The sequence below is a fragment of the Aquarana catesbeiana genome, linkage group LG03, assembly GCF_042186555.1.
Source record: "Aquarana catesbeiana isolate 2022-GZ linkage group LG03, ASM4218655v1, whole genome shotgun sequence".
Lineage (NCBI taxonomy): Eukaryota > Metazoa > Chordata > Amphibia > Anura > Ranidae > Aquarana > Aquarana catesbeiana.
The window spans coordinates 647,468,017-647,488,177 of record NC_133326.1 but is presented as its reverse complement, the minus strand read 5'-3'; the positions used below and the strand labels follow the sequence as shown (position 1 = coordinate 647,488,177).

At 43.8% G+C, this 20,161-nt stretch overlaps 1 protein-coding gene and 1 long non-coding RNA gene across 4 annotated transcripts in view; one reads left to right on the top strand and one right to left on the bottom strand.

Annotated features, from left to right (window-relative positions):
- Positions 1–20,161, top strand: part of LOC141133305 (beta-1,3-galactosyltransferase 1-like) — an 86,990-nt gene that overhangs the window by 62,134 nt on the left and 4,695 nt on the right. The gene's annotated exons all lie outside the window — the stretch shown is intronic.
- LOC141133306 (uncharacterized) overlaps positions 10,221–20,161 on the bottom strand; it is an 82,391-nt gene continuing 72,450 nt past the window's right edge. For both annotated transcript variants that reach the window (XR_012243045.1, XR_012243044.1), the window contains exon 4: positions 10,221–11,759. This is a non-coding gene — a long non-coding RNA (uncharacterized lncRNA). The remainder of the gene's footprint in view (positions 11,760–20,161) is intronic.

Sequence of the window (20,161 nt, the reverse complement as noted above, 5' to 3'; positions counted from 1 at the left end):
AAAGTCCACTCAGGGGAACCTCTCTTTATATGTATTTGTATTATTGGATGTGGCACTGCCCTTTTAAAACCTAGGGGAGCTAATCACCCCTTATTTAGTTGCTACAATGTAAAGTAGTGAGTGTACAGCTTGTATAACAGTGTAAATTTGCTGTCCCCTCAAAATAACTCAACACACAGGCATTAATGTCTAAACTGCTGGCAACAAAAGTGAGTACACCCCTAAGTGAAAATGTCCAAATTGGGCCCAAGGTGTCAATATTTTGTGTGGCCACCATTATTTTTCAGCACTGCCTTAACCCTCTTGGGCATGGAGTTCACCAGAGCTTCACAGGTTGCCACTGGAGTTCTCTTCCACTCCTCCATGACGACATCACGGAGCTGGTGGATGTTAGAGACTTTGCGTTCCTCCACTTTCCATTTAAGGATGCCCCACAGATGCTTAATAGGGTTTAGGTCTGGAGACATGCTTGGCCAGTCCATCACCTTGACCATCCGCTTCTTTAGCAAGGCAGTGGTCATCTTGGAGGTGTGTTTGGGGTCGTTATCATGTTGGAATACTGCCCTGCGGTGCAGTCTCTGAACAGAGGGGATCATGCTCTGCTTCAGTATGTCACAGTACATGTTGGAATTCATGGTTCCCTCAATGAACTGTAGCTCCCCAGTCCCGGCAGCACTCATGCAGCCCCAGACCATGACACTCCCACCACCATGCTTGACTGTAGACAAGACACACTTGTCTTTGTACTCCTCACCTGGTTGCGGCTTGACACCATCTGAACCAAATAAGTTTACCTTGGTCTCATCAAATCACAGGACATGGTTCCAGTAATCCATGTCCTTAGTCTGCTTGTCTTCAGCAAACAGTTTGTGGGCTTTCTTGTGCATCATCTTTAGAAGAGGCTTCCTTCTGGGACGACAGCCATGCAGACCAATTTGATGCAGTGTGCGGCGTATGGTCTGAGCACTGATAGGCTGACCCGCAACCCTTCAAACTCTGCAGCAATGCTGGCCGCACTCATATGTCTTGTGACAGACGTAAGCCGGGACAGAGGCTTTTGGAGGGGACTGAATGCCAGCCTCTTGCTGACCGATTATGGGCCCTGGCATTTGGGGGAATGGTGCTTGTTGTGAGCTGTATGCCTGGGAACCCCGTATGTGCCATATTATAGATAGTGACTGATTCACAATGTTGTGTGTGTATATTGTGTGTTGTCTTATGCTGTTGTGTACTATTTGCTGTGCTGGTTTGGGGTGGGGCTGATTGAAAAGGAAACATTCAATTATAATATGGCTTGTATAGCAATGGTATATGCTATAATTTTTTTTCTTTCCTTTTTGTTGACCAAAACTGGAGTTACGCTTTGATGGCCTGTTTTTTTTGTTCTTCTTCACATATTTTTTGCTGTATATATTTACCCTGCACAAATATGAGACAGCCCTGAAAGCTAAAAATGTATATAAAAATACTAAACCCAGGACCCTGCATTCACTATATCTGGTCTCCCACAGTACACAGAACATGGAAATGCAATTATTTTAGTAAATTTAAACTTATAAATACTTTTTCTCATCAACTTCTATCAGTGTCCAGCCAAGCACTGGTTCAAAGCTTGTAGGAGGAGTTTTCATTCTCCTCTGATTGTCCTATGAAGCTGCGGGACCTCTGACCCTCTGTCTGGACAGTGCTGATTAGCCCTGTGCTGATCACATGCATACCCCCCCCCGGAAAAAAAAAAAACTGAACGTGCGCAGAGTGACTCCTAAGGTTCTGTACTATTAGGAGATGGATTGGGAACAGTAAAAGAATGTGAGGACCAGAGAAGACTGGATCAAACAGCCCTTTTACACAATGCAGATGATTAACCCTTTATGCTTTATTGCATATACAGACTGATTTTACTGTTGTGGGTTTAGTAACACTTTAACTTCTATATACCGTGCCCTTGACCACAATAATTACTATTTAGTTTAGTGTATAGAATTACACTACTACAATAGATAATATATCAAAATTCTTAGGACAATCCCTGCTGTACATTTGAATTTACAAGTCATGTATGGTGTTTTTTTATCAGGTGAACTCGGTAATAATAATCCTATTTATTTGTTGAGTGTGTATGTTGCCAGTAAACCTGAATGTCAAGTTGACTGAATGACCAATGCTAGTCAGGTAAGCTGATAGCTTAACACATCTATCCTCTTGTGTTCAAAGATATGCAGCATTTTGAATTGATCATTGGAATGAGGATGGGGAGGTACATTTACCCCCTACGGAGTTCCAATTACAATACCCATGCACTGAGGTGCCACTCCACCCATTCATTATCACTAATAAGGCTTTGAAAAGTCAGTTTGGTTGTTGAGGACTTCACTGCCTAATGATCTGCCTAATTAGCTCCAAATAGGGATGAGCAAATCTGCCCGGGTCCACATCATCAAGGGTTTGGCAAATCTTGAAATTTGGAAGCCCAAACTTAGAAGTCCCACTGAAGTCTACGGAGGGGGCGAAACATGTTAATAATGTCTGGCCATTTTAAGGGATAATAGGCAAACTACTGTAAAAAAAAAAAAAAAAAGAATAAGAAGCTGTTTATGTTATTGTGGACAGCTACCAATGCAAAAAAGAAAACATTTAGAAAAATTCTGTACAGCAAAGAAAGGGTCTTTTTTAAGGGACTTTGAGGGCAACAGCAAAAATATACACCTTCCCTAACCCTGCTCTATACTTAAAGTGTTACTAAACCCACAACAGTAAAATCAGTCTGTATATGCAGTAAAGCATGCTTGTTAAACTCACTGTAGAACCTAAGGGGTTAATCCTCCGCATTGTGTAAAAAGGGGTGAGTCTCCTTCCATGAATGCATAGCTAGGATATGGGATCCACCTTTGTAAAGAATTGCGAAAATGATCAGCCCAGTGGGGGTGAAAATAAAAACGGCAGCTTTTTATCCAAGGCCTGGCTCGCTGTCTCCACTCATTCATCCCAAAGGTGTTCTATCAGGTTGAGGTCAGGACTCTGTGCAGACCAGTCAAGTTCCTTCCCCAAACTCGCTCATCCATATCTTTATGGACCTTGCTTTGTGCACTGGTCTAAATCATTTGGTGGCAGGGAGAATATGGTGTGGGGTTGCTTTTCAGGGGTTGGGCTTGACCCCTTAGTTCCAGTGAAGGGAACTCTTAATCACTTAAGCCCCCTTACATCAGAGTCCTCTCCGTACATCACAGTTCTCAGTGTCCCCCCTTACGTCAGAGTCCTCTCCATACATCAGAGTTCTCAGTGTCCCCCCTTACATCAGGGTTCCCAGAGCATCCCGAAGTCTCCTCCTTTTCTCTCCTGCCTATGAGTGAGTGCACTAAGGTAATTCAGGGTTCTCAGAGCACCCACTACATCAGAGTTCCCTTTTACACGAGAGGCCACAGTGTTCCCCCTTACATCAGAGTCCTCTCCGTACATCAGAGTTCTCAGTGTCCCCCCTTACATCAGGGTTCCCAGAGCATCCCGAAGTCTCCCTCCTTTTCTCTCCTGCCTATGAGTGAGTGCACTAAGGTAATTCAGGGTTCTCAGAGCACCCACTACATCAGAGTTCCCTTTTACACGAGAGGCCACAGTGTTCCCCCTTACATCAGAGTCCTCTCCGTACATCAGAGTTCTCAGTGTCCCCCCTTACATCAGAGTCCTCTCTGTACATCAGAGTTCTCAGTGTCCCCCCTTACATCAGAGTCCTCTCTGTACATCAGGGTTCTCAGTGTTCCCCCTTACATCAGAGTCCTCTCCGTACATGAGAGTTCTCAGTGTTCCCCCTTAAATCAGGGTTCCCAGAGCATCCCTTATGTCAGAGTCCCCAGAGTTCTCCCTTACATCAGAGTCTGCAGAGTCTCCCCTTAGAGTGAAAGGGAAATTCTGCGAGTTCACATGTAAAAGGGGAACTCTGTGGACTCGGATATAAAGAGGGACCCTTGTTATTAACTTCATATGATTAGAAATGTTATTTAGTAGCAAAATATATGTATAGTTTCTACTATAAAAAATAATAATTGCTGTGCGCCGCTAAAGTGTTGGGGTTTGACTTGAAGAAAAGGTGGCAATCCTACTTAAGCCCCAGACCATTTGGCTGCCTAAAGACCAGAGGACTTTTTACAATTTGGCACTGTGCTGCTTTAACTGGTAATTGCGCGGTCATGCAATGCTGTACCCAAACAAAAATTGCTTCATTTTTTTCCCCACAAATAGAGCTTTCTTTTGGTGATATTATTTGTGATATAAACAGAAAAAGACCAAAAACTTTGAAAAAAAAGATATTTTCTACTTTTTGTTATAAGAAAAATCCAATAAACTCAATTTTAGTCATACATTTAGGCCAAAATGTATTCAGCCACATGTCTTTGGTAAAAAAAATGTCAACAAGCGTATATTTATTGGTTTGCGCAAACGTTATAGCGTCTACAAACTAGGGTACATTTTCTGGAATTTACACAGCTTTTAGCCTATCTCATTTCTTGAGCTGCAAAATGGCAGGGCAGTACAACCCCGCCCCCGCAAAATGACCCCATTTTGGAAAGTAGACTCCCCAAGGAAATTGCTGAGAGGCATGTTGAGCCCATTGAATATTTAATTTTTTTGTCCCAAGTGATTGAATAATGACAACATTTTTTTTCTTTTTACAAAAAGTTTTCACTAAATGATATATTGCTCACACATGCCATGGTTATATGTGGAATTGCACCCCAAAATACATTTAGCTGCTCCTCCTGAGTATGGGGATACCACATGTGTGGGACTTTTTGGGAGCCTAGCCGCATACGGGGCCCCGAAAACCAATCACCGCCTTCAGGATTTCTAAGGGCATAAATTTTTGATTTCACTCCTCACTACCTATCACAGTTTCAAAGGCCATAAAATGCCAAGATGGCACAAACCCCCCCAAATGACCCCATTTTGGAAAGTAGACACCCCAAGCTATTTGCTGAGAGGCATGGTGAGTATTTTGCAGCTCTCATTTGTTTTTGAAAATGAAGAAAGAAAAGAAAAATGTTTTTCTCTTTTTTCAATTTTCAAAACTTTGTGACAAAAAGCGAGGTCTGCAAAATACTCACCATACCTCTCAGCAGAGCCGTCTTTAAGGTGGGGCAAAAGGGGCAGCTGCCCTGGGCCCTGTCATTGTTGTGGGGCCCAAAGCAGCTGCCTCATACTTACCAACTATCCCAGTTTAAATTCCCTTGTCCCTTGAAGTTTTAGTCCTGTGTTGTGCCCCGATATCTATAGTGTGAAGTGCTGCTACTAATGCTGCCCAGCTCTTTCCTGTTGTTGTGTACAGATGACTCACCTGCAGACCCTGTGTTTACATGTAAATAACCATCATTCATATGTAAATAATGGCAGCATTCATATGTAAATAGCAGCTGCATTCATATGTAAATAGCTGAGTAGGGATGAGCCGAACAGCCCCCTGTTCGGTTCACACCAGAACATGCGAACAGGAAAAAAGTTTGTTCGAACACACGAACACCGTTAAAGTCTATGGGACACGAACATGAATAATCAAAAGTGCTAATTTTAAAGGCTAATATGCAAGTTATTGTCATAAAAAGTGTTTGGGGACCTGGGTCCTGCCCCAGGGGACAAGGATCAATGCAAAAAAAAGTTTTAAAAACGGCCGTTTTTTCAGGAGTAGTGATTTTAATAATGCTTAAAGTCAAACAATAAAAGTGTAATATCCCTTTAAATTTCATAGCTGGGGGGTGTCTATTAGGGTTGTCCCGATACCGATACTAGTATCAGTATCGGCACCGATACCGAGCATTTGCCCAAGTACTTGTACTTGGGCAAATGCTCCCGATGCTTCCCCCGATACCTAGAGGACAGCTGTGATCAGCGGTGGGGGAGTTACAAGATTCTCCCCCCCGCCGGCTTTCAGCTGCTTTAGTGACATAGAGCAGTGATCGCTCACCGCTGACTGTCACTGCATCCTCCTCCATGTCCCCTCCTTTCCTCTGTCCCTCTCCGCTGTCCCCCTCCATTCCCCTCTCCTTTTCTGTGCCTCTCCGCTGTGACTGTCCCCTCCGTTCCCCTCTCCTTCTCTGTGCCTCTCCGCTGTGACTGTCCCCTCCTTTCCCCTCTCCTTCTCTGTGCCTCTCCGCTGTGACTGTCCCCTCCGTTCCCCTCTCCTTCTCTGTGCCTCTCCGCTGTGACTGTCCCCTCCGTTCCCCTCTCCTTCTCTGTGCCTCTCCGCTGTGACTGTCCCCTCCGTTCCCCTCTCCTTCTCTGTGCCTCTCCGCTGTGACTGTCCCCTCCGTTCCCCTCTCCTTCTCTGTGCCTCTCCGCTGTGACTGTCCCCTCCGATCCCCTCTCCTTTTCTGTCCCCCTCCATTCCGCCGTCCTCCTCCTCCTTGCTTTGTGAATAGACAGAGTCAGCTGACTCTGTCCATTCACATAACTGAAACATTGTAATCTCCTGTAATTACGATGTCTCAGTTTATGAATGGAGAGGAGCCGCTGTCTTCTCTCCATTCATTCTCAGTGCAGCTGAGGCTGCAGAGAAAGGGACTGGGGAATCTCTATCCTCGGTCTCTTTCTCTGTCTCAAGGGGGAGATACCAGAGGTCTGTTAAGACCCCTGATATCTCACCAAAGCCCCCCAACAGGGCTTATAAAAAAAAAAAAAACACATATTGCAATAAAGTATAAAAAAAATATTATTTTAAAAAATAAAAATTGTAAATAAATAAAAAAAAAAAAAAACACACACACATACACCGTTCACCCCCTCCCCACCCCCCCCACCCCCCAAAAAAAGAAAGCACTGTTTAAAAAAAAACAAAAAAAAAAACACTGTCACGTGACATTAAAAAAAAAGTATCGGTAATCGGTATCGGCGAGTACTTGAAAAAAGTATCGGTACTTGTACTCGGTCTTAAAAAAGTGGTATCGGGACAACCCTAGTGTCTATAGTATGCCTGTAAAGGGGCGCATGTTTCCCGTGTTTAGAACAGTCTGACAGCAAAATGACATTTCGAAGGAAAAAAGCCATTTAAAAATACTTGCGGCTATTGCATTGCCGGTCCGACAACACACATAGAAGTTCATTGATAAAAACGGCATGGGAATTCCCCACAGGGGAACCCCGAAACAAAATTAAAAAAAAAAATGACGTGGGGGTTCCCCTAAATTCCATACCAGGCCCTTCAGGTCTGGTATGGATATTAAGGGGAACCCCTGCCAAAATTTAAAAAAAAAATTACGTGGGGGTCCCCCTAAATTCCATACCTTCAGGTCTGGTGTGGATTTTAAGGGGAACCCCGCGCCAGAAAAAAAAAAAAAGGCGTAGGGTCTCCCCAAAAATCCATACCAGACCCTTATCCGAGCACGCAACCTGGCAGGCCGCAGGAAAAGAGGGGGGGCAAGAGAGCGCCCCCCCCAGAACCGTACCAGGGAACATGCCCTCAACATTGGGAGGGTGCTTTGGGGTAGCTCCCCAAAACACCTTGTCCCCATGTTGATGAGGACAAGGGCCTCATCCCCACAACCCTGGCCGGTGGTTGTGGGGGTCTGCGGGGGGCTTATCGGAATCTGGAAGCTCCCTTTAACAAGGGGACCCCCAGATCCCACCCCCCCTGTGTGAAATGGTAAGGGGGTACAAAAGTACCCCTACCATTTCACTAAAAAACTGTCAAAAATGTTAAAAATGACAAGAGACAGTTTTTGACAATTCCTTTATTTAAATGCTTCTTCTTTCTTCTTTCTTCTATCTTCCTTCATCTTCTTCTTCTTCTGGTTCTTCTGGTTCTTCCTCCGGCGTTCTCGTCCAGCATCTCCTCCGCGGCGTCTTCTATCTTCTTCTTCTCGGGCCGCTCCGCACCCATGGCATGGGGGGAGGCTCCCGCTCTTCTCTTCATCTTCTTCTCTTCTTCATCTTCTTCTTTTCTTCTCTTCTTCTTCATTTTCTTCTCCGGGCTGCTCCGCATCCATGCTGGCATGGAGGGAGGCTCCCGCTGTGTGACGGCATCTCCTCGTCTAACGGTTCTTAAATAACGGGGGGCGGGGCCACCCGGTGACCCCACCCCCCTCTGACGCACGGTGACTTGACGGGACTTCCCTGTGACGTCACGGGGAAATCCACAGGGAAGTCCCGTCATGTCCCATGCGTCAGAGGGGGTGGGGTCACCGGGTGCCCCCCCATTATTTAAGAACCGTCAGACGAGGAGATGCCGTCACACAGCGGGAGCCTCCCTCCATGCCAGCATTGATGCGGAGCGGCCCGGAGAAGAAAATGAAGAAGAGAAGAAGAGAAGAAGAGAAGAAGAAGATGAAGAAGATGAAGAGAAGAGCGGGAGCCTCCCCCCATGCCATGGGTGCGGAGCGGCCCAAGGAGAAGAAGATAGAAGACGCCGTGGAGGAGATGCTGGACAAGAACGCCGGAGGAAGAACCAGAAGAGCCAGAAGAACCAGAAGAAGAAGATGAAGGAAGATAGAAGAAAGAAGAAAGAAGAAGCATTTAAATAAAGGAATTGTCAAAAACTGTCTCTTGTCATTTTTAACATTTTTGACAGTTTTTTAGTGAAATGGTAGGGGTACTTTTGTACCCCCTTACCATTTCACACAAGGGGGGGCCTGGGATCTGGGGGTCCCCTTGTTAAAGGGGGCTTCCAGATTCCGATAAGCCCCCCGCCCACAGACCCCCCACAACCACCGGCCAGGGTTGTGGGGATGAGGCCCTTGTCCTCATCAACATGGGGATAAGGTGTTTTGGGGAGCTACCCCAAAGCACCCTCCCAATGTTGAGGGCATGTGGCCTGGTACGGTTCAGGAGGGGGGCGGTCTGGTATGGATTTTTGGGGGGACCCCACGCCGTTTTTTTTTTTTTGGCGCGGGGTTCCCCTTAAAATCCATACCAGACCTGAGGGTATGGAATTTAGGGGGACCCCCACATCATTTTTTTTTAAATTTTGGCAGGGGTTCCCCTTAATATCCATACCAGACCTGAAGGGCCTGGTATGGAATTTAGGAGGACCACCACGTCATTTTTTTTAAATTTTGGTTCGGGGTTCCCCTGTGGGGAATTCCCATGCCATTTTTATCAATGAACTTCTATGTGTATTGTCGGTGCTTCTATGTGTAATAGCCGCAAGTAGTTTTAAATGGCTTTTTTCCTTCGAAATGTCATTTTGCTGTCAGACTGTTCTAAACACGGGAAACATGCGCCCCTTTACAGGCATACTATAGACACCCCCAGCTACGAAATTTAAAGGGATATTACACTTTTATTGTTTGACTTTAAGCATTATTAAAATCACTGTTCCTGAAAAAACTGACGTTTTTAAAATTTTTTTTTGCATTGATCCATGTCCCCTGGGGCAGGACCCAGGTCCCCAAACACTTTTTATGACAATAACTTGCATATAAGCCTTTAAAATTAGCACTTTTGATTTCCCCCATAGACTTTAAAAGGGTGTTCCGCGGCATTCGAATTTGCCGCGAACACCCCAAATTGTATTACTGTACAGTAATCTCTAGCAACCAATCAATAAGCAGAAATCATGTGCTGTAACCTCTAGCAACCAGTCAGTAAGCAGCAATGATATGCTGTAACCTCTGGCAACCAATCATAATCGCTGCCTGATCTGATACAGTAAACTGAGTCTAGCTGCTATTTATTGTATGTCTCAGAGCAGGTGGAGAGTGAAATTGCATGGGGGGGGGCCCAAAATTTTTTTTGCCCTGGGTCCAATCAGTATTAAAGACGGCCCTGCCTCTTAGCAAATAGCTTGGGGTGTCTACTTTCCAAAATGTAATTTGGGTCATTTGGGGGGTTTTGTGCCATCTGGGCATTCCATGGCCTCCGAAACTGTGATAGGCAGTGAGGAGTGAAATCAAAAAATTTACACCCTTAGAAAGCCTGAAGGCGGTGCTTGGTTTTCGAGGTCCCGTGCGTGGCTAGGCTCCCAAAAAGTCTCACACATGTGGTATCCCCGTACTCAGGAGAAGCAACAGAATGTATTTTTGGGTGTAATTTCACATATTCCCATGGCATGTTTGAGAATATATCATTTAGTGACAAGTTTGTGCAAAAAAATTTGTCTTTTTCTCGCAACTTGTGCCAAAATATAAAATATTCCATTGACTCGACATGCCTCTCAAAAAACTTGGGGTGTCTACTTTCCAAAATGGGGTCATTTGGGGGGGTTTAACTGTCGTGACATTTTATGCACAACATTTAGAATGTCACACATCACCCACTCTTCTAACCACTTGAAGACAAAGCCCTTTGTGACACTTTTTGTTTACATGAAATTTTTTTTTTTATTTGCAAGAAAATTACTTTGAACCCCCAAACATTATATATTTTTTTAAAGCAAAGGCCCTACAGATTAAAATGATGGGTGTTTCATTTTTTTTCCACACAGTATTTGCGCAGCAATTTTTCAAACGCATTTTTTTGGGGAAAAAACACACTTTTTTTTTCATTTTAATGCACTAAAACACACTATATTGCCCAAATGTTTGATGAAATAAAAAAGATGATCTTATGCTGAGCACATGGATACCAAACATGACATGCTTTAAAATTGCACACAAATGTGCAGCGGCGACAAACTACATACATTTTTAAAAGCCTTTAAAAGCCTTTACAGGTTACCACTTTAGATTTACAGAGGAGGTCTACTGCTAAAATGACTGCCCTCGATTTGACCTTCACGGTGATGCCTCACATGCATGGTGCAGTTGCTGTTTACATATGACGCCAGACCGATGCTTGTGTTCGCCTTTGCGCAAGAGCAGGAGGGGACAGGGGTGCTTTTTTTTATTTTTTATTTATTTTGCTTTTTTATTTTATTTTTAAACTGTTCCTTTCATTTTTTTTTTTATCATTTTTATTGTTATCTAAGGGAATGTAAATATCCCCTATGATAGCAATAGGTAGTGACAGGTACTCTTTTTTGAAAAAAATGGGGTCTATTAGACCCTAGATCTCTTCTCTGCCCTCAAAGCATCTGACCACACCAAGACTGGTGTGATAAAATACTTTCCCAATTTCCCAATGGCGCTGTTTACATCCAGCGAAATCTAAGTCATGAAATGCTCGTAGCTTCCGCTTTCGTAGGCCATAGAGATGATTGGAGCTGTTCTGGTCTCTGATCAGCTCTATGATCAGCTGGCGGAACCACCGGCTGCATTCTCAGGTTCCCTGTTGGGACAGGAGAGCCAGATAAAACCATGGAAGATGGTGGGGGGGACATTCCCTTCCACTGCTTGTAAAAGCAGTCTAGAGGCTAATTAACTGCTAGGATTGCTTTTACATGAAAGCCGACCGCTGGCTGAAAAGAATGATACCAAGATGATACCTAAACCCACAGGCATCATTCTGGTATAACCATTCAAAGTTCAGCAACATACCAGTACGTTGCTGGTCCTTGGGCTTACAATCTAATAGGGTGGGGCAGGTGGTACAAAAGGTTGTAACTGTGGGGAATGAGCTGATTCAAGTGATAGGAAATTAGTTAGAGACATGATAGGCTTCCTTGAAGAGATTAGTTTTCAGGGATCGCCTGAAGGTAGCTTGAGTAGGGGATAGCCGGACCGGTGAAGGTAGCGAGTTCCAGAGGATGGGAAAGGCTCTGGAGAAATCCTGGAGACGAGCATGGGAGGAGGAGACGAGAGAGCTGGAGAGTAGGAGGTCTTGAGAAGAACGGAGGGGACGATTTGGGTGATATTTCGATATTTTGGCATATATTGTAATCTTTTCTTTATGCAACCTGTGGGCTGAACGAAAAAAAGAGATTGATCGTGGGTATGCTCACCATTAGAATACCTCCCTTCATCCACCGACTTCTAATGATGGACATACATGCACCATTTTGTTTTTAACTGTGGTGGTGAAATCATCTCCTACAGCGCTGGAGTCACGGCTTTATGTATCGTGGGAGCAAACTGTCAAGATAAATAAATCCGCGCCGAAACTGAATGGCGTACCTGCTAAGCACATGATGGTTAACAATAAAACAAAGTAACATTACAGTATAACAGTAAGACATACCATACCTGCAAAGCAAACACAAAAAAACATAGTAAAAAATAAAACATTTTTTAGCACAATATGTGCCTAAAATATATATATGCCGAAGCATGGGGGCATCCACCCCAAAAGTTAGGAGCAAATCGCTCCTCCACCACTGCTGCCCCCATGCTTCGGCATATATGCTCTATTTTTTAACTGTGGTGGTGAAATCACCTCCTACAGCGCTTCAGTCACTGCTTTATGTATCGTGGGAGAAAACGCTGTTGCTGTCAAGATAAATAAATCCGCACAGCAACTGAATGGCATACCTGCTAAGCAAATGATGGTTAACAATAAAACAAAGTAACATTACAGTATAACAGTAAGACATACCATATCTGCAAAGCAAATACAAAAAAAAATAGTAAAAAATAAAACATTTTTTAACGCAATCTGTGCCTAAAATATATACTGTATTTATTGGCATATAACACTCACTTTTTCACCATGAAAATCGGGTGCAAATTGCGTGTGCGTGTTATACGTCAATACTTCAATTTTAGCTGCCTCGGAGGGGACAGGGAGGGGGTGGGACGAATGCCGTCAGGTTACATACAGTGAGAATCCTCTGTTTACTTGGCGGCCTCTGTAATAAGAACTCCTATCTCCTGGGCCACCATTGGACTACTGTTCTGTCTATCATAGGAGATTCTCACTGTATGTAATCTGTCGGCGCTCGTCCCGCCCCCCTCCCTGTCCCCTCTAGGCTGCAGATGGGCATCGATCAGGCTGCACTGAAGGTAATGGTGAGGCTGCTACATTGATGGCAATGGTGAGGTTGCTGCATTGATGGCACTTGTGAGGCTGCAGATGGGCATTGATCAGGCTGCATTGATGGCAATGGTGAGGCTGCAGATGGGTACTGACCCTTATTTTGCTTCAAAGCTCCTTATTTAAAATTTAAGTTTTTTTCCTGAAACTTCCCTCTTAAAATGAATGTGCGTGTTATACGCCTGTGCGTGTTATACGCCAATAAATACGGTATATGCCGAAGCATGGGGGCATCCGCCCCAAAAGTTAGGAGCAAATCGCTCCTCCACCCCTGCTGCCCCAATGCTTCAGCATATATGCTCTTTTTTTTAACTGTGGTGGTAAAATCAGCTCCTACAGCAATGGAGTCACGGCTTTATGTATCGTGGGAGCAAACGCTGTTGCTGTCAAGATAAATATATCCGCGCTGCAGCTGAATCGCGTACCTGAAAACAAAACAATGGTTAACAATAAAACACAGTAAATGGTAAATTATAAAAAAATTACATATCTGAAAAGCAAACATGATAAAACATAATAACAATAAAACATTGCAGAATAGAATACAGTAAAAAGGAGCAGAACAATAGAGTTAGAATAGAGAGATAGAGAACAATAAAACAACAAATATTCTTGTTTTTTTTAATTTATCATTTTTTTGTGTTTTTTTTTTTTACTTTTTTTTTTTTTACAATTTTATTTGTAACTGTAATGGTTCGGTTCCAGGTTCGAGTCTCTCAAAATGCGATGGCATCTTGGGAGACCCTGTGTCTCAAAACATTCACCAATGCAAAGACCAGGATTGTCAGGACAGGAGGGACAATAGCGGGTGTCACGTCTATATCCGCGCTTGCTACAGACACAACATCTTCTTTGGGGGGCTCATTGGGTAGGGGTACTCGGTAGGACATACAGAAAATGCCTCTCATGCAGCCGGCTTACTGCATTTAGATTGGGAAGGTGAGGTGGAGCACCGTCTGGAAACAGAAGGGCTCTGACGATCTCTTCCTGGAAATTAAGGAAGGATCCAGTCCGTCCTGAAGCTCTGTATAGCACATGAGCGTTCAGCAAAGCCAATTGAAATAAGTATACAGACACTTTTTTGTACCAGCGTCTGGCCTTACGGGCAACTAGGTACGGCGCCAACAACTGGTCGTTGAGGTCCACTCCTCCCATATTTTGGTTATATTCGTGGACACAGAGGGGTTTCTTCACAACACCAGTCACCTTAGGAATTTGGACCGTTGTGTCTGCATGAAGGGAGGACAGAACGAAAACATTCTTATTATCCCTCCACTTCACAGGGAGAAAGTTATTACACTTGAAGCAGGCTCTCTCCCCCAGCCTAAGACGGGAATCTACAAGCCTCTGGGGTAAGCCCCGGCAATTAGATTGCACGGTGCCACATGCGCCAATCTGATGATCAAACAAGTGACTAAAAAGTGGCACGCTCGTGTAATAATTGTCCACATACAAATGGCACCCCTTTCCGAATAAGGGTGACACCAAGTCCCACACAATCTTGCCAGCACTCCCTATGTAATCTGGGCAGTTTGGCGGCTCTACGTGACTATCTTTTCCCTCGTAAACCATAAAACTATATGTATAGCCTGTGGACCTGTCACAGAGCTTGTACATCTTGACCCCGTATCTAGCACGCTTTCTGGGAAGATACTGTTTGAAAGACAAGCGGCCAGAAAACTTAATCAGGGACTCATCAACGCAGACAACTTGATGGGGAGTAAACAAGGCTGCAATACGTTCGTTGAAGTGGTTTACGAGGGGCTGAATTTTGTAGAGCCGATCGTATCCAGGGTCTCCACGAAGATGACAGAGTTCATTGTTGTTGAAGTGCATGAACCACAAGATCTGCTCATATCGTGCTCTGGTCACGGAGGCAGAGAACACGGGTATATGGTAAATTGCGTCAGTAGACCAATATGACAGCAACGTACTCATTTTAACTATTCCCATGTTGAGGGATAGGCCCAGAAAGGTCTTAAATTCGGAAACCGTAATTGTTTTCCAATCTCTGGCAAGGGAGGACTGAGGATTAGCAGCAATGAATTGACCAGCATACAAATTACTTTGGTCCACAATAGATCTATAGAGAATAAAAATCAAGTGACGTAAAATCAACTGTTTCCACCTGAATTCCGGGTTGGCCAGTGAATGGGGGAAGTACAAGTGCTGCAGAAGTGGTGGGCTCCCAATTCGGATTGGCAAATGCAGCAGGAAGGGCATTATGGGCTAGACGGCCTGTCTTTGTCTTCTTGGTGGCAGTGGGACACTACTTGTGCTTGCCACCTCGCCAGATTGAACTTCTGCACTTATGGGACTCCTCATGTCACCACGTGATACTGCAGTGCTGGATGTACGACCAGGGTGTACTAGGCCGCTGGTGCTTGCCAGTTCACCAGAAGGATGAGAGGCACTAGTATTTCTCTGCTCCATACGAGAGCCCTGTGGTTCTTGCACCTCAACAACAGCAGAAGAAGATCGGGGTCTGGTACGCCTGACCTTGGCAGGGACCACAACTCCGCCGTCAGAGCTATCTGTCATGGATCTGCTGTGGTCTACAGGATCGTATTCTGAGCCTGAATCTGACAGATGAGTGACTTCCTCTTCACTATCTGTCATGCTTAGAAGCATGTAGGCCTCTTCACTAGTGTACCTTCGATTTGCCATTTTGGGCTCTAAATTTACTGGTACACTAGTGAGACTCACAGGTAAAAAAGCTCCTAGGCTGTTAGCAACTGTATCAAACGCTACCAAAAAATCTGTTAGCAATCGCAGGGATCAGGCCTGACTCTGCAAACGCTGCAGTTATGTGCTTAGTGTTTTGTAAGTGACAGTGATCGATCAATACTGCACTTGGGTAGGCTGGGCTGGGCAGAGGGGCAAAGTGCAGGTGCTAGCAGGTATATGGGCTGATCTTGCTAACACTGCATTTTTGAGAACCCTAAACTGCTGGGGACACTAGTATAGATCTGATCAGATCAGATATTGATCCGTTCAGATACTATACCACTAAGGGAGGTGTATGCTGCGTGCGTGGATGTTAGCAGTACTGGCACTAATCTGATGCTGGAGCGCTAAATATAGATGAACGGTGCACATAAATGTGACTACCAGACATATAAAAAAGTGGTGTAAAATAGGTGAAAAAATATTATAAACAATTTTTTTCATGAAATAACTATTTAGTCCATAGCCATATAAGTGTCCAACTCAGTGAGTGTTATAAATGTATAAGTGTCCAACAAGGTGGGATGATATGTTTATGGGTGGACAAGAAGTTAATCTTAGATGTCATATAAATCACAGGGATGGTGTCTCAAAACTCTTGGATGCCATGTAAATCACAGGGATGGTGTTCCAATAGTCGATATACACAAAAAAGTATAGAAGGAGCAAATACCCTTACCGGAATGGGTGGACATGTTTGCCATACGGCTAGGTGTCATACAGACTTGTGGATCAGCGATCCCAATGGAAGCTCGATGGGAGGATGTATACAGCAGGTTCTCCTGGTTCCTCTGTGGCAATCGTTGGTGAGCTGAGGGAGATGGATGATCCGGAACTCGATGTAGGTGTCTCACCCGCAAAGGTATGATGGAGGAATGCAGCCTTCAATCAGCCAGCATGGGGACCTTCAGTAAAGTGTTCATAATGGTTTCTCATAATTTATTCAGAAAATGACAATGCCTGTCAATAGAAAGCACCCTTTCAAACCTTTCCCGGCAAATCAGCATCACCTCCTCTTTGCTAAAGATATCTTTAGCAAAGAGGAGGTTGATGCTGATTTGCCGGGTAAGGTTTGAAAGGGTGCTTTCTATTGACAGGCATTGTCATTTTCTGAATAAATTATGAGAAACCATTATGAACACTTTACTGAAGGTCCCCACGCTGGCTGATTGAAGGCTGCATTCCTCCATCATACCTAAGAGTACCCATCCTCTCATCTGAATTAATCCCATATGTTTTCTGGCCCAGTTTGGGTTTATTGTGACCACGTATCTCCTGCCTTAGTCGAGGATTGAAGAGAAAGTTCTATTGGACACTATACATGTGATATTTGGTCATTGGAACATTTCAGTTTATTATTTTCAGCACTTTTTTTTTCACAGCATTTCTGTTTAGAGGTTTACGTACCTTCACTATATTAGAGGTGATTTAGCTTTTTTAGCACTACACTTTATATTTTTGATTTTACTTTTGGACTTGGCTTGTTTGTGTGTTAGCTGCTTATTTTACACGTATTTTGTGGGTTTAAGCGCAGTATTTTCTCCCCTCTCTTCACAAATTCTTTGCATAGAAAGAATCGTGAAACACTTTTGTCAAAATCACAATGGGGAAAAAATAGCGTTAACAAATCTTGATGATTAATCGTGCAGCTCTACAACTAGGCGGGGGGGGGGAAGGTCCAGAGGTAGAGATAGTCAGCGCTGAACATATATATTCCAGAGGGTAGTATTGGGGGCATTAGTGGTAGGTTTACTAAAGCACATAAACCCGAGGTAAGTATAGTAACAAGTCCTATTTGCAATCTCGGAACACCCAATAAGAGGACAGTATGCGACCGGTCCAAACAACGTGGCATGTTTACCAATGCCAGGAGCCTGGCGGACAAGATGGAAGAACTAGAGATACTGTTGTACGAGGAGGATTTTGATTTTGTGGGAATTTCAGAGACTTGATTCAATAGCTCTCATGATTGGCTGGCAACTATTCAAAGGTATTCCCTTTATCACAGGGATAGAGAGGGTAAAAAAGGGGGAGGGGTATGCCTGTATATTAAGAATAATGTACAAGATAATATGAGAGATGACATCACTAAGGCAGCTAGGGAGAAGGTGGAATCCTTATGGGTAGAGCTCCAAAGGGATGAAACTAAGGGGAAACTAATACTGGGAGTATGCTATAGGCCCCTAACCTGAATGAGGAGGGGAGATGGACCTCCTATCACAATTTGGATTAGCAGCAAGGATGGGAAGTGTCATCATAATGGGTGAATTCAATTATCCAGATATAGACTGAGCAGAAGGAAGGCTCGCTATTCGTCTAAGGCTCGCCAGTTCCTAAATGTCTTGCAGGACAATTTCATGGGTCAGATGGTAGATGCACCAACTAGAAACAAAGTGTTACTAGACCTACTGATTACCAACAATACAGACCTGATCACGGAAGTGGAAATAAGGGGCAATTTAGGAAACAGCAATCACAGGTCAGTTAGCTTCAGTATAAATCACAGACACTGAATTTCAAAAGAGCCAACTTCCCTAAACTATGTACCTTGCTAGAAGATATAAATTGGGATAAAATATTAGGAACAAAGAACACGGAGGAGAGATGGGTTTGCTTTAAGAGCATATTAAATAAGGGCATTAGCCAATGCATCCCATGGGTAATACATTTAAAAGAGCGAACAAAAGTCCTGGATGGCTTAACTCCAATGTAAAAATGCATATAACAGCAAAGGAGAAGGCCTTCAAAAAACACAGGGTTAAGGGATCATCATCAGCATTCAGACTTTACAAAGAATTCAACAAGAAATCTAAGGGTGCAATTAGGGCAGCTAAGATAGAACACGAAAGACACATAGCGGAGGAGAGCAAAAGAAATCCCAAGAAATTCTTTAAGTATATAAACAGTAAAAAAGGGAGGACAGACCATACTGGCCCCATAAAGAATGAGGAAGTAAATCTGGTTACAAAGATTTACTGGGGAAGTGGCGAAGGTATTGAATTTATTCTTCTCCTCAGTCTTCACAAGGGAATCAGGGGGGCTTCAGTAACCAAAACTGTAGTGTTTATCCTTTGACACATCTCAGGAAGCACCCTCATGGCAAGCAGAGGACAGAATTAGAAATAGACTTGGAAAATGTAACATTAATAAATCACTGGGGCCAGATGGCTTGCACCGGAGGGTCCTTAGGGAACTCAGTCAAGTAATTGCCAGACCATTGTTCCTAATTTTTACTGACAGTCCACTGACTGGAATGGTGCCAGCTGATTGGAGAAAAGCCAATGTAGCACCGATATTTAAAAAAGGGCCAAAATACATCCCTGGGAATTACAAACCAGTTAGCCTAACATCAATAGTATGCAAGCTCTTGGAGGGGATGATAAGGGACTACAGGTATATACAAGATTTTAGTAATGAAAACGGTATTATTATTAGCAGTAATCAGCATGAATTCATGAACAATCGTTCTTGCCAAACCAATCTATTAACCTTCTATGAGGAGGTGAGCTGCCATCTAGATAAAGGAAGGCCCGTAGACGTGGTGTATCTGGATTTTGCAAAAGCATTTGACACAGTTCCCCATAAACGTTTTCTGTACAAAGTAAGGTCCATTGGCATGGACCATAGGGTGAGTACATGGATTTAAAACTGGCTACAAGGGCGAGTTCAGAGGGTGGTGATAAATGGGGAGTACTCGGAATGGTCAGGGGGGAAGTGGGGTCCCCCAGGGTTCTGTTCTGGGACCAAACCTATTTAATTTGTTCATAAAAGACCTGGACTACGGGTAAAGAGTTCAATCTCTGTATTTACGGATGATACTAAGCTAAGCAGGGCAATAACTTCTCCTCAGGATATGGAAACCTTGCAAGAAGGTCTGAACAAATTAATGGGTTGGGCAACTACATGGCAAATGAAGTTTAATGTTCTAAAATGTAAAATAATGCATTTGGGTGGCAAAAATATGAATGCAATCTACTCACTTGGGGAACCAAGAATGAAAAAGGACCTGGGGGTCCTAGTAGATGATAGGCTTCAGCAATGACATGCAATGCCATGCTGCTGCTAACAAAGCAAAAACATTTTTGGAATGCATTAAAAAGAGGAATAACTCAAGAGCTAAAGCGATAATTCTCCCACTCTATAAGACTCTGGTCCGGCCTCACCTGGAGTATGCTATCCAGTTCTGGGCACCAGTCCTCAGGAAGGATGTACTGGAAATGGAGCGAGTACAAAGAAGGGCAACAAAGCTAATAAAGGGTCTGGAGGATATTAGTTATGAAGAAAGGTTATGAGCACTGAACTTATTCTCTCTGGAGAAGAGACGCTTGAGAGGGGATATGATTTCAATTTACAAATACCATACTGGTGACCCCACAATAGGGATAAAACTTTTCTGCGGAAGGGAGTTTAATCAGACACGTGGCCACTCATTAAAATTAGAAGAAAAGAGGTTTAACCTTAAACTGTGTAGAGGGTTTGGGCGGTGGTTTCAGCGGGGAGCATCGATAGTTTCAAAAAACTATTAGATAAACACCTTAACGACCACAACATACAGGGATATACAATGAAATACTGACATATAATCACACACATAAGTTGGACTTGATGG